Source organism: Phocoena sinus, chromosome 2, assembly GCF_008692025.1.
Source record: "Phocoena sinus isolate mPhoSin1 chromosome 2, mPhoSin1.pri, whole genome shotgun sequence".
Lineage (NCBI taxonomy): Eukaryota > Metazoa > Chordata > Mammalia > Artiodactyla > Phocoenidae > Phocoena > Phocoena sinus.
Genome location: NC_045764.1, coordinates 63,384,438 through 63,397,525, shown reverse-complemented (window position 1 = coordinate 63,397,525; position 13,088 = coordinate 63,384,438). Strand labels below are relative to the sequence as shown.

The window sequence follows — 13,088 nt, the reverse complement described above, 5'->3', positions numbered from 1 at the left end:
CCATCTGAGAATTCTGTGAGATGGTCTTCCTCAGTCCTCCTAATTACCTCTCTGTATTGTTGGGCTAGAAAGCCAAAAACTTTATTTCTCAGACTATTTTGCGTTTAGCGTTTTAGATGTGAGATAGTTGCTGGCAATTAGATACATATGTGAGGTGTGAAGGGGGTTCGTCTTTCTTCCCCCCCCCCCTTTTTTTTTTTCCCCAGTACGCGGGCCTCTCACTGTTGTGGCCTCTCCTGTTGCGGAGCACAGGCTCTGGACACGCAGGCTCAACGGCCATGGCTCACGGGCCCAGCCGCTCCGCGGCATGTGGGATCTTCCCGGACCAGGGCACGAACCCGAGTTCCCTGCATCAGCAGGCGGACTCTCAACCACTGCACCACCAGGGAAGCCCTTTCTTCCCTTTTCTGTCCCCATCCCCCCCCCTTTTTTCTGGGTTGTGAAAGTGTGAGATTTTTCTGCAGTAGCGGAAATGCATCATTTCATTGTTCATTCTTCACTTTCTGTGTTATCAAGAGGCATTTGTAGCAAAGGCAGAAGCTAGACTCTTGTGTACATCACCTTTCTTCATGGTTATATAGTGGCAGTTGTGGCAGTGGCAGTGGTGACTTTCTGATTCCTTTGGATCACAGTTATCTGCTGTTCTTGAATTTAGTGGTTCCATTGGTGGCTTAAGGTGGAGAGAGTCCCTTGTGATTCAGTTGTGTAGTGTTCTGGTGTCATTCTTATAGACAGACGTAGCCTTACAGCCCCATTCCTCCAGTCATTAAAACTATTAAGCACCCAATTGCTCTCTTATTAACTCTCCCTTTGCTCAGAATATCTAGTGGTTTCTATTCCTGGCACCTAATCCTGATTGATCAAAGTCAAGAGCATCTTTTGGTGACAAGATACTACTCTTCCATTTTGTATGTAGTACTGTATGAACTTTGGATACCTAAAGGATTTATTGTATGTCATTGACTGTTAATTATATTGCAGCCTTTTAGTGATTCTTAGTATAAAGCTATCAGCATTCTTATATACCTTTAAAGGGAAGGCAAATTACACCTGAATTATACATGATCATTTCTTAGAAGGAAATCAAGATTTAATTAAATCTGAGAGTTTGGAAATGAAACTTTTTACGGTTAGTGTGACCAGCTCAGATGTTGCTTCCTATAGTCTGTACCAGTGCTTCTCAGACTTTAATGTGTGTACATGTCACCTCAGGAACTTTTGAGGGGCTGGTTGAAATGAACATTCAGTAGATGTGGATTGGGATCTAGGATTCTGCATTCCTAACTAAGCCTTTGAGATTAGGGTGATTGAGATTTTGTGGACCACATTTTGAAGTAGCAAGGCCTATACTACTGTTAATTATTGTAAAAGTAACATTTTAAATTTCTATTCATATGATTATAAAATAGAAAAAAATTTTTACCCTATTCCCAAACCAGTCCCTGGGGATATAATTCTCAAGGACAGCTTTCTAAACCTTTTAAAGTGCACATTCAATATGTCATACAAATTTACTTTTCTTTTTCTAAACACAAAAATGGAATATTGTACATTGCTCAGTAACTTGCTCTTTTCACTTCCATTCCAGTGCACACAGATCTATTATCTTTTTGTGTTTTAAATTGCTGCATAATATTTTAAGTATGGCTACAGCATAATTTATAGGCAGTTTCCTCTTGGGAAAATATAGGTTGTCTTTGCTTTATTGCTTTTCCAAATAATGTGCATGTGAAATTTCTTATTCTTACCCTTTTACACTTGTAGATTTCTTTTGGCTATGTTCCTAAAAGTGGAATTTCTAGGTCCTAGGTCAAGTGCATTTTAAGTTTTGATCAGTTCTGCTAAACTATTCTCACAAAGGTTTTAAGAGAGTTGCCATCTCACTAACATGTTGTGGGCCAGTTCCCCACACCTTTGTTTCCGGATATTACCAGTTTTTAAGATCTTAGCCATTGTGGCAGATTAAAAACAGTCGTTGTATTATGGAGGTTGGATATTTTCTTGTTTTTCAGCCAGTTGTATTCTTTGGCTGAACTCATAAACTGCCCAGTTTTGTTGGATTATTTGTCTTTTGTGGACGTGTATGTTTGCTTATTTACCTTTTATTGTAGGTGTTGCAAATAATTCTATACAGACGTTTTTGTACTTTATGGCTTTTGGGTTTCTAATATTGCTTTAAAAAGGCACATTAATAGTCTATAAAATTTGGATCACCAGCAGCTCTCTTAAGAAGCTCAGATTAAGCTAGATAGAAACATAATATAGAAGGATGAGCCCATTCTTTTAAAAAAATTTTTTATTTTATGTTTTTTTAATTTATTAAAAAATTTATTATTTTTTTGGCCACGTTGGGTCTTAGTCGCGGCACGTGGGCTCCTCTTTAGTTGTGGCGTGAGGGTTCTCTCTCTAGTTGCGGCATGCGGGCTTTCTAGTTGAGGCGCATGGGCTCAGTAGTTGTGGCATGCAGGCTTAGTTGTCGTGCAGTATGTGGGATCTTAGTTCCTCGACCAGAGATCAAACCTGTGTCCCCTGCACTGGAATGAGCCCATTCTTGTGTAGGAAAATTGTCAAACTGAGTTTTGAGATGGAATCTATTTAATTCTATTTCAGATCAAATTCTGAGATAAATAAAATCTAGGCTTTGGAAGTGTGTGTATGTTAATTGGGTTAAAAATGTTTTTTTTTTTTTTTGCTGGTTCATCTTTAATAGGCTACTCTTTAATATTGTAAAATCCATTCATCTAATATTTAGCTTTCCCCTAAAATAAGAAGGTTGTCTGCTGAGATTTTTCAAAAAATAGTTGCCTCCCCACTGTACTAATCTAGGAGTGTCATTCAGCAGCTTGGTTGATCTACCAGGAGAGACTGTCATACTCTTTTGAATTTGGGCCTGTCTGCATACATACGTACATCTAGAACTGTGGTTCTCCACCTCGGCTGCATATTGGAATGCATATGGTAATGCCCAGGTTCTTCCCTTTCGTACCCAGTCCCCTCCTCCACCTCTCCTCCCCCATCTCACTTCTGATGTATTTGGCCTGGGATGTGACCTGCACATCATTTTTTTTTTTTTTGGCGGTACGCGGGCCTCTCACTGTCGTGGCATCTCTCGTTGCGGAGCACAGGCTCACGGGCCTAGCCACTCCGTGGCATGTGGGATCTTCCCGGACCGGGTCAGGAACCCGTGTCCGCTGGCATCGGCAGGCGGACTCGCAACCACTGCGCCACCAGGGAAGCCCACACATCAGTTTTTTAAAAGCTCAGGTGATTCTAATGTGCTACCAAAGTTGAGAATCATTTGATCAAACGATAGAGGATGACAGTGCATAAAGTTTCAGCTGGGACAGTTGGCATATTCAGTGCCACTTTTTAAAAATGCAAAAATGGAACTTTGGAGATATTTTCAAAGCAAACACTGCTGCTATAACCCTAAAATGTAATTTTCTTCAAATTACTAAGATATTACACTACTATATTCATATGAGAGTTCTACATATACACTTTACTTTTTTAGAGCCCCCATAGTGGGAAACTGTTTAGAGCATTAGTTCCTAATTCTGGCTGCATATTACTATCATCTGGGGAACTTGAGGTGAAAAATACATGTATCCATGCCCTATTCCAGACAATTGAATCAGAATTGCTGGAGGTGAAGTCCATGTATTGGTATTTTTTTCTTTTTAAATTAATTAATATATATATATTTGTTGTTGTTTGTTTGTTTGTTTTGCGGTACGCGGACCTCTCACTGCTGTGGCCCCTCCCGCGGTGGAGCACAGGCTCCGGACGCGCAGGCTCAGCGGCCATGGCTCACGGGCCCAGCCGCTCCGCGGCATGTGGGATCTTCCAGGATTGGGGCACGAACCCGTGTCCCCTGCATCGGCAGGTGGACTCCCAACCACTGCGCCACCAGGGAAGCCCAATATATATATATATTTTATTTTTGGCGGTGTTGGGTCTTCGTTTCTGTGCGAGGGCTTTTTCTAGTTTTGGCAAGCGGGGGCCACTCTTCATCGTGGTGTGCGGGCCTCTCACTATCGCGCTCTCTTGTTGCGGAGCACAGGCTCCAGACGCGCAGGCTCAGTAGTTGTGGCTCACGGGCCTAGTTGCTCCGTGGCATGTGGGATCTTCCCAGACCAGGGCTTGAACCCGTGTCCACTGCATTGGCAGGCAGACTCTCAACCACTGCGCCACCAGGGAAGCCCCATGTATTGGTATTTTAAAGTTCCACAGGAGATTCTAATATGTAGCCAGAATGGGTAAACCGTTGTTTCAGAGTTTATAACTAGAGATGATGTGACATTTTAGATTGCCTTATTGTCCTGAAAGTTAAACGTATCACTGCCAGTAGTATTAATTTTCTAATTATAGTGATTTCTCTCATTAACTGATTTTGTTTGGTTTGTTTATATCCTTAAAAAAAAAAAGAGGAAGACGAGTAAGAATACGATGAAGAGTTGTTTATTTCATCCAAGAGCTTGAGTTGACTTTCCACTAGAATAATGGATTAGTGAATTTTAATTATGAATTTTGGTAGCATACATAGGTGGGTTTCTCTCCTTTGACCAGTCCCCAACCTAAAGCAATTAAATAAGAATCTTTAAGGGTGCCAGAAGTATAAATTTTTATAAATGTCATCTATTCAGATCCTGTTAAAACTTGTTTTATCTTGGGTCAGGTCACTTAACCTCTCTACTGTCATCTGTAAAATGTATATAATGCTTACCTTACATAAAGTATTAATGTGAGGATTAAATGAAATAATAATGTATATAAAGTGCCTGGCACTAAATAATTTCACATCTGTGTTCTTCTGTTTAGGATTGCCCTTTTGACACTGCACTTTTTAAAAATACAATGTTTATTATTTATTTATTTTTAAAATTTATTTTGTTTATTTTTGGCTGTGTTGGGTCTTTGTTGCTGTGCGCGGGTGTTTCTCTAGTTGCGGTGAGTGGGGGCTACTCTTTGTTGTTGTGCCCAGGCTTCTCATTGCATTGGCTTCTCTTGTTGCAGAGCACGGGCTCTAGGCATGCGGGCTTCAGTAGTTGTGGCTCACGGGCTCTAGAGCGCAGGCTCAGTAGTTGCAGTACATGGGCTTAGTTGCTCTGTGGCACGTGGGATCTTCCTGGACCAGGGCTCAAACCCGTGTCCCCTGCACTGGCAGGTGGATTCTTAACCACTGTGCTACCAGGGAAGCCCTTTTATACAGTTTTTAAAGGTTACACCCCATTTACAGTTATTACAAAAGATTGGCTATATTTCCTATATTGTACAATACATCCTTGTAGCCTCTCCCAGTCGTTTGTACCTCCTGGCCCTATGTTGCCCCGACCCCACCGGTAACCACTATTTTGTTCTCTGTATCTGTGAGTCTGCTGCTGTTTTGTTATATTCACTAGTTTGTTGTATTTTTTTAGGTTCCACATATAAGTGATATCACACAGTATTTGTCTTTGACTTATTTCACTTAGCATAATGCCCTCCAAGTACATCCATGTGGTGCTAATGGCAAAATTTCCATTGCATATATATACCACATCTTCTTTATCTGTTCATCTGTTGATGGACACTTAGGTTGCTTCCATATCTTGGCAATTGCAGGTAATGCTGGTGCTTAATATTGAGGTGCATGTATCTTTTTGAATTAGCGTTTTTGTGGGGTTTGTTTGTTTGTTTTTCCAGACAAATACCCAGTAATTGATGGGTTATAAGGTATCATTGTACTTTTAACAGTCAGAATTCCATTATAGAGGATCCAGTGCAGGTTAGATTACTTTTATAATTTACATTTTAAATTTATATTTCAGTTTGCATACACTGAATTTATACTTTTGGGTGACAATTTCATGAGTTTTGACAAATGCCTAGAGAATGTAACTGCCACCAGAGTGAACTTACAGAACAGTTCCATCATCACCCTCTAAAAAACCTCCTGTCTTCTACCCCATTTGGTCAACCCCTCCCCCATTAATCCCTGGCAACCAGGGGATTTATACACCATTCCTATAGTTTTGCCTTTTCTACCTTGTCATATGAATGGAATCATGCAATATATAGCCTTTTGAGTCTAGCTTCTTTCACTTAGAATTTGCATTTGAGATTCATACATGTTGTTGTGTATATCAGTAGTTCTTTATTACTGAGTAGTATTACATCCAGTGGATGTACCATGATTTGTTTATCCATTCCGTAGTTGCAGAACATTTAGATTGTTCCCAGTTTTTGCCAGGTACAAATAAAGCTGTTATAAATATCCTCATACAGGTTTTTGGGTGACCATAAGTTTTTGTTTCACTTGGGTAAGTTCCTAATAGTGAGATTTTGGGGTTGTGCTAAGTATATGTTTATCTTTGTAAGAAACTTTGAAACTTTTTTTGTTGGCTGTATTATTTTGCATTCCCACCAGCAGTGTATGAGAGTTCCAGATGCACCACACACACTGCAGCACTTGGGATTGTCAGATTTCTCCCCCTACCCCACCATTCTAATTGGCATGTGGTGATAACATTGTGGCTTCTGTTTGTGTGTCCCAAATGACTAATGATGTTGAGCGTCCTTTCATGTGCTTCTTCATGTCTCTGTGTGGATTTTCTTTGGTGAAATGTCTGTTCTGTTTTTATTTTATTTATTTATTTATTTAATTAAATTAATTAATTAATTTATTTTTGCTGCACATGGGCCTCTTCCGCTGCGGAGCACAGGCTCCGGACGTGCAGGCTCAGCGGCCACGGCCCACGGGCCCAGCCGCTCCACGGCATGCGGGATCCTCCTGGACCGGGGCACGAACCCGTCACCCCCGTATCGGCAGGTGGACTCTCAACCACTGCACCACCAGGGAAGACCCTATTTTTTTTTTTTAATGATAAAAATAAATATGGGGGTATGGTTAATTAAGCTGTGCCTTAGTACAGGCGCTGGGGCTTGTCCATGGTGCTCTTAATGTACAGAGCCCAGACAATCTGCCGGTTTTTCTTGAGCAACAACACCAGGAAGTTGACGGCTAAGTGGATTTTGTACACAAGCTCATCATCTGTCATTTTTCACGTGGCCAACAGCCACTGCCAGACACAGCACCTTCTTCATCTGGTACTTGATCGTGGACTTCACTTCATCAACTTTGGCCACCATGTTCTCATTGTGGGTTAGCCAGGAAGGGAACTTGCCAGACTTATTCAGCCCTGGGGCCAGGATTTGTGAGATGTGCTAGATCAGAGACTCTGAAGCCAAAAAGGCATCGTACTTCTTGGTCAGCTTCTTGACCAGTTTCTTATTCTTAAATTTCTTCAGGGCCTCGATGTCCATGTGGGGGATATCCACAGCCTTGGCCTCATCACGATGCCACTGGTCCCCCAGAACACATACAGAAAACTTGGGGCGGGGAGTGGACTTGAGCCTGAGGGTGCCTGAGAAGCACTTGTTCTTCTGAGGGTCATAGTTCTTCAGGCTGATCTGAAGCTCCACCGTCTCCAAAAACTTCTGGTGCTTGCACTGGTTCCCGTGCAGGACTTCCCGCACCATCTCGTAGAGGGTGTCTTGTGCCGCGATAACTAGAAGAGAGCTTTGCTTATTTTTAGAATTGGGTTTTTGTTTTCTTGTTAGGCTTCAAGTGATTTTTGAAATAGGTATTCTAGGTACAAATTATTTGTCAGATGTGTGATTTGCAAATGTTTTCTCTCAGTCTGTGGCATGTCTTTCCCTTCTCTTAAGTGTCTTTTTTATTTTGATAAATTCCAGTTTATCTGTTTTTCTTATAGATTGTACTTCTGGTACCTAAGAACTATTTGCCTAACTCAAGGTCACAAAGATTTTTCTCCCAGAAGTTTTATACTCATATGTTTTACATTTACGTCTGATCCATTACGAATTTTATATGAAGTCTGAGGTATAGGTCAGAGTTGATTTAAAATATATCTGTATGGATGTAGATGGATAGATGTCTTAATTCTTCTAGTATTGTTTGCTGAAAAGATTTTTCCCCCCATTGAATTGTATTAGCACTGTCGTAAAAATCATTTTGCCATACTAGTATGAATCTATTTCTGGCTTCTCTGCTATTCCTTTGACCTGTGTATCTATTCTTTTGCCAGTACTATACCTTTGTAAGTATGTTTTGAAGTCAGGTGGTGTTCCTTTCAAAATTATTTTGGCTATTCTAGTTTTCTTGCTAACCCATAAGTTTTAGAAATATCTTGTTGATATCTACCCCAAAATCCCACTGGGGTTTTGATTGGTATTGAGTTGAATCTTATAGATCAGTTTGGGAAGAATTAATATTTTAACTACATTGAGTCTCCCAACCCATGAAGATGGCATATCTCCAGTTATTTAGGTCTTTTAAAATTTCCTTCACTAGTATTTTGCAGTTTTCAGCATATGTGTACTTTCACATAGTTTGTTAAATTTATACCTAAATACTTCATATTTTGGTGCTGTTGTAAATGGAACTTAAAATTTTTTGGATTTCCATTTATTCATTGCTAGTATGTAAAAAAAATACAGCTGTTTTTTAAAAAAATATTGGTCTGTAGATAACTGATAAGGACCTACTGTATAGCACAGGGAACTCTACTCAGTACTCTGTAATGACCTATATGGGATAAGAATCTAAAAAAGAGTGGATATATGTATATGTATAACTGCTTCAGTTTGCTGTACACCTGAAACTAACACAACATGGTAAATCAACTATGTTGCAATAAAAATTTAAAAAAATATATTGGTCTTATATTCTGGAACTTGCTGAACTCATTTATTCTAGGAACTTCTTTGTAGGTCCATGGAATTTTCTGCATAGATCATGTCATTTTTAACACAACAGTTGTAATTTTTCTAATAGATTTTCTATTAGCTGTAGTTTTTCTAATAGATTTTCTGTAATTTAGCTGTAATTTTTCTAATAGATTACCAAATTAAGGAAATTCCCTTCTGTTCCTAATTTGCTGAGAGTTTTTATGAGTACCAGATGTCAAATTTTGTCAGATGCTTTTTTTGCATCCTACTGTTATAATCTTGTAGTTTTTATTTAGGCTGTTAATATGATTATATTTACTGATTTTTTTTTGAATGTTTAAGTAGCTTTGCAATACTGGGATAAACCCCACTTTGTTGTGGTGTAATTATCCTTCTTTTGATATATTGCTAGATTTGATTTCCTAATATTTTGTTGGGGAGTTTTACATCTTTGCTCATGTAGTAGTTTCTTATAATGTTTTTTGTCTGATTTTGATATCAGGGTGATGCTGGTCTTATAATAGGAATTGGGAAGTGTTTCCTCCTGTTTTCTGTAAGAGATTGTGTAGAATTGATATTTTTGGGTTCCTTAAACCAGGGGTCCCCAACCCCCAGGTCCGATATGGGTCTGCGGCCTGTTAGGAACCAGGTCTCACAGCAGGAGGTGAGTGGCAGGTAAGCATTACCACCTGAACCATCCATAAATTGTCTTCCACAAAACTGGTCCCTAGTGCCCAAAAGGTTGGGGACCGCTGTATTAAACGGTTAGTAGAATTTACCAGTGAAACTATTTGGGTCTTGAGTTTTCTTTGTGCAGAGATTTTAAATACTCATTCAGTTTGTTTAATAGATATAGGGATGTTCATATTATCCATTTCTTCTTCAGTGAATTTTAGTAGTTAGTGACTTTTAAGAAAATTGGTCTGTTTTATCTACATTGTGAATTCCTGGTCATTTGGGTCTCTTTTCTCTTGGTTAGTCTTTGCTAGAGTTCTGTTGATCTTTAGTACTAGTTTTGGTTTCATTTATTTTCTCTTGGTTTTCTATCTTCAGTTTTATTGACTTCTCTTTGTATTATTTCTTCTGCTTGCTTTAGATATAGTTTGCTTTTTTTTTTTAAAAAAAAAAGCATTTATCTTTCTACATTTCTTATGTAAGCATTTAGTAGAATAAATTTCCTCCTAAACAGTGTTAGTTACATTTTACAAATTTTGATGTGTTGTATTTTCATTTTCTTCAGTTCAGGTTGTTTTCTAATTTTCTTCAAGACTTCCTTGTTGGCCCTTGGGTTATTTGATAGAAGATGGTTTATTTTCGGAATAGTCTGTCTCCTTGTTAAATGGATTACTGAGAGAGGAGCATTGAAATCTCCAAGTATAATTGTGAATTTGTCTGTTTTTCTTTCATTTTTAACAGTTTTTGCTTTATTTATTATGAGGCTTTGTTGTTAAGTGCATGTTTTCTTAGTAACTTGACCTTTCCATTGTGAGGTTTTTTTTTTATCACTGGTAAATTTTCTTGTTTTGAAGTTTACTTTGAGAAATATAGCCACTGCAGCTTTTGTTTGATTAGTGTTTTGCATGATATGTCTTTTTTCATCCTTTTACTTTTAGTCTCTATGTGTCATTATATTGGAAAATGAGTTGTTATAAACAACATATAGTTTTGCCTTTAAAAAAAAAACTAAGCTCTCTGTCTCTTATTTAGCAGCATAAAGATTTCTTTTTTAAAAATTAAGGTATAATTGACATATGACATCAGTTTCAGGTATACAGCGTAATAATTTGGTATTTGTATAGTTATCTGTCTTTTAAGTGGGTTTTTTTCCTTCACTTTTTACATTTAATGTAATTATTGATGTGGTTGAATTTTGGTCTTTTAAATTATTTTTCTCTTTGGTCCTCCTTTTCTGCTTTCTTTTGGATTGGATTTTGAAAATATTCTACTTCATGTATCTATTGGTGTTTTTTTTCCCCCCAAGAATGGCTTATTATTAGAAATTATGTTAACATAATTTATCTCATTAATAGGTTTAAAAAAGATCAACAATGTGATCATTTCCTTTGATATTGTAACAGCATTTGATAAAGGTCAACATCTGTTTCTGATTTTTAAGGTCTTAATTAAATGAAAATAGTTGGATATTTCATTGGACTTTTAATACATACATATACTTTAAACCAAAAGCTAGTATCACACAAAATGATCAATCTCTATTGGTGTTTTTAGCCATCTCTCATTTTTTTCTTTTTAAGTGGTTGCTCTAAGGATTATAATATAAATATTTCACTCTTCACAGTCTACTTAGAGTCGATACTTTACCACTCCAAGTGAAACATAGAAACCTTATAGCTATATAGATGACCTTTCTATCAGTCCCTTTATACTGTCGTTGTCATATGTGTTACATCTAACCCTTCACCTTACCATGACATGTTATAATTTTTGGTTTCAACAGTTTTGTATATATTTCAGAAACATAAGAAGAGAAGAATAGTCTATGATATTTACTCATTTACCATTTCTGTTGCTCTTCCTTGTTTCTTGAAATTCCAGGTTACCCTCTGGTACCATTTGCTTTCTGTCTGAAGAACTTTTAGCATTTCCTTTAGAGCAGGTCTGCTGGCAATGAGTTCTCTTGGTTTTCTTTTGTCTGAGAGTATCCTTGTCTTCATTCCTGAACTATACTTTGACTGAGTATAGAAGTCTAGGCTGATAGCTTTTGATATTATCCCACAGGGCCCTGAGACTTCTTATTTTTGTGTGTGTATATATATATATATATATATATATATATATATATATATACACATACATACATACACACACACACACACACAATTTTATTGTTATTGACATATCTTTAAGTTCACTGACTACTGTCATCTCCTTTCTGCTGTTGAGCCCATCGAGTGATCTTAGGGTTTTTTAGTTCTAAAGTTTTCCATTTGGTTCTTTTTTATAATTTGAGCTTCTTTCCTAAGAATTTCTTTCATTCATTTTAAGGTGTTCACCCTTACCCAATGTATCATGTTTTTAACAGCTGCTTTAAAAGTCTTTGTCTGATAATTCTAATATCTGGGTCATCTTGGGGTCAGAATCAAATAATTGTCTTCTCTGTTGATAATTGATCAGATTTTTGTTGTTCTTGCTTTGGTAATTTCAGATTCTGTCCTGGATGTTTGGAATGTTGTGTGAGATTCTGCGTCCTCTTAAAATCCTTTAGAGAGTGGTGAGGATCTTTTGTTTTAGTAAATAAGTCAACCCAGTTAGGTTCTACCTGAAAGTTCTTTCTCACTTTATGTACAGATTTGGTTCCATTATCTGTTCAGTTTTCAAAGTCTTTGCTATATTGAGTTTGCCCCTCCCATTCCCACTTAGGTTGATCTAGGATTTGGGCAGTGGTTTATATCATAGTTCTGGTTCTGGTTCTGGAAGCCTCTCCTATTCTTTGGCTGTGTTCCACACATGTATAGCTTACATGTGAGCCCAGGACTTGGTTCATACACAGAATTAGGAATCTACTTCTCCGTCTCTCCTTTCAGTGATTTCCTCTACACTCTTATCTCCCAGTGGCCCTTTCCTTCATTCCTCTAGCCAGATGCACGGAATTCTCTCAGTTTTAGTTTCCTGCCTGTCATGCCTTGAGGTGAAGTGGCAAGAGAAAAAAAGAAAAGAAAATAATAGGGATTCTCCCACACTCTTTTTTTTTTTCCACACCGGGGTTCGTCTTCCTGGTTCCTGTGTTCAGAGCAGTCTGTTTTCTCTTGGGGTTTTCTGTGGTCTGCAGTAGTGTAGTTACATGGCTGGGACTGGCCTCAGGGCAGGGCTGGGAGAAAGAAACAAGGGAAAAAGGAAAAAAGTATTCTCCCCACCTCCAGGAGCCTTTTGCCTTAGTCCTCTAGCCAAGAAGATGCACTTGTTTCAGCTTTTGCTGGTTGTGCCTACTATACAGTATGCCTATTTGGCCTACCCTTGTGTCAAAACCAGGAAATGAAGGAGAAAAAACAAGCCGATACTCACCATCATCTTATTTGTTGTTTTTCACTGCTCTCCCCAATCTGCCTGCTGTTATTTAATGTTCAGAGTATTTTGTATTTTGTCCAGAGTTTTTAGTTGTAATGGTGGGAGAGAGTTGTGTTTATTACTCCATCTTGGTCAGGACCAGAAGACAGATTGTTCTGTTTTTAAATAAAAATAAACATTATTGGTATGACTAAAGGTACCCATTTTTAAATGTATAGTTTGAGTTTTGATAAATGTATTCCCTCATATAACCAGCCATCACATTCAAGAAGTAGAACATTTTTCAGTCTCTCAGAAAGCTCACTTGTGCCTCTTAGCTTTCTGCCATC

At 38.1% G+C, this 13,088-nt stretch overlaps 1 protein-coding gene and 1 pseudogene across 2 annotated transcripts in view; one reads left to right on the top strand and one right to left on the bottom strand.

The window, feature by feature from the left end:
- The window catches only part of ARIH1 (ariadne RBR E3 ubiquitin protein ligase 1), a 119,937-nt gene that overhangs the window by 28,105 nt on the left and 78,744 nt on the right, over positions 1-13,088 (top strand). The window lies entirely within an intron of this gene.
- Positions 6,906-7,436, bottom strand: LOC116748696 (annotated as a pseudogene).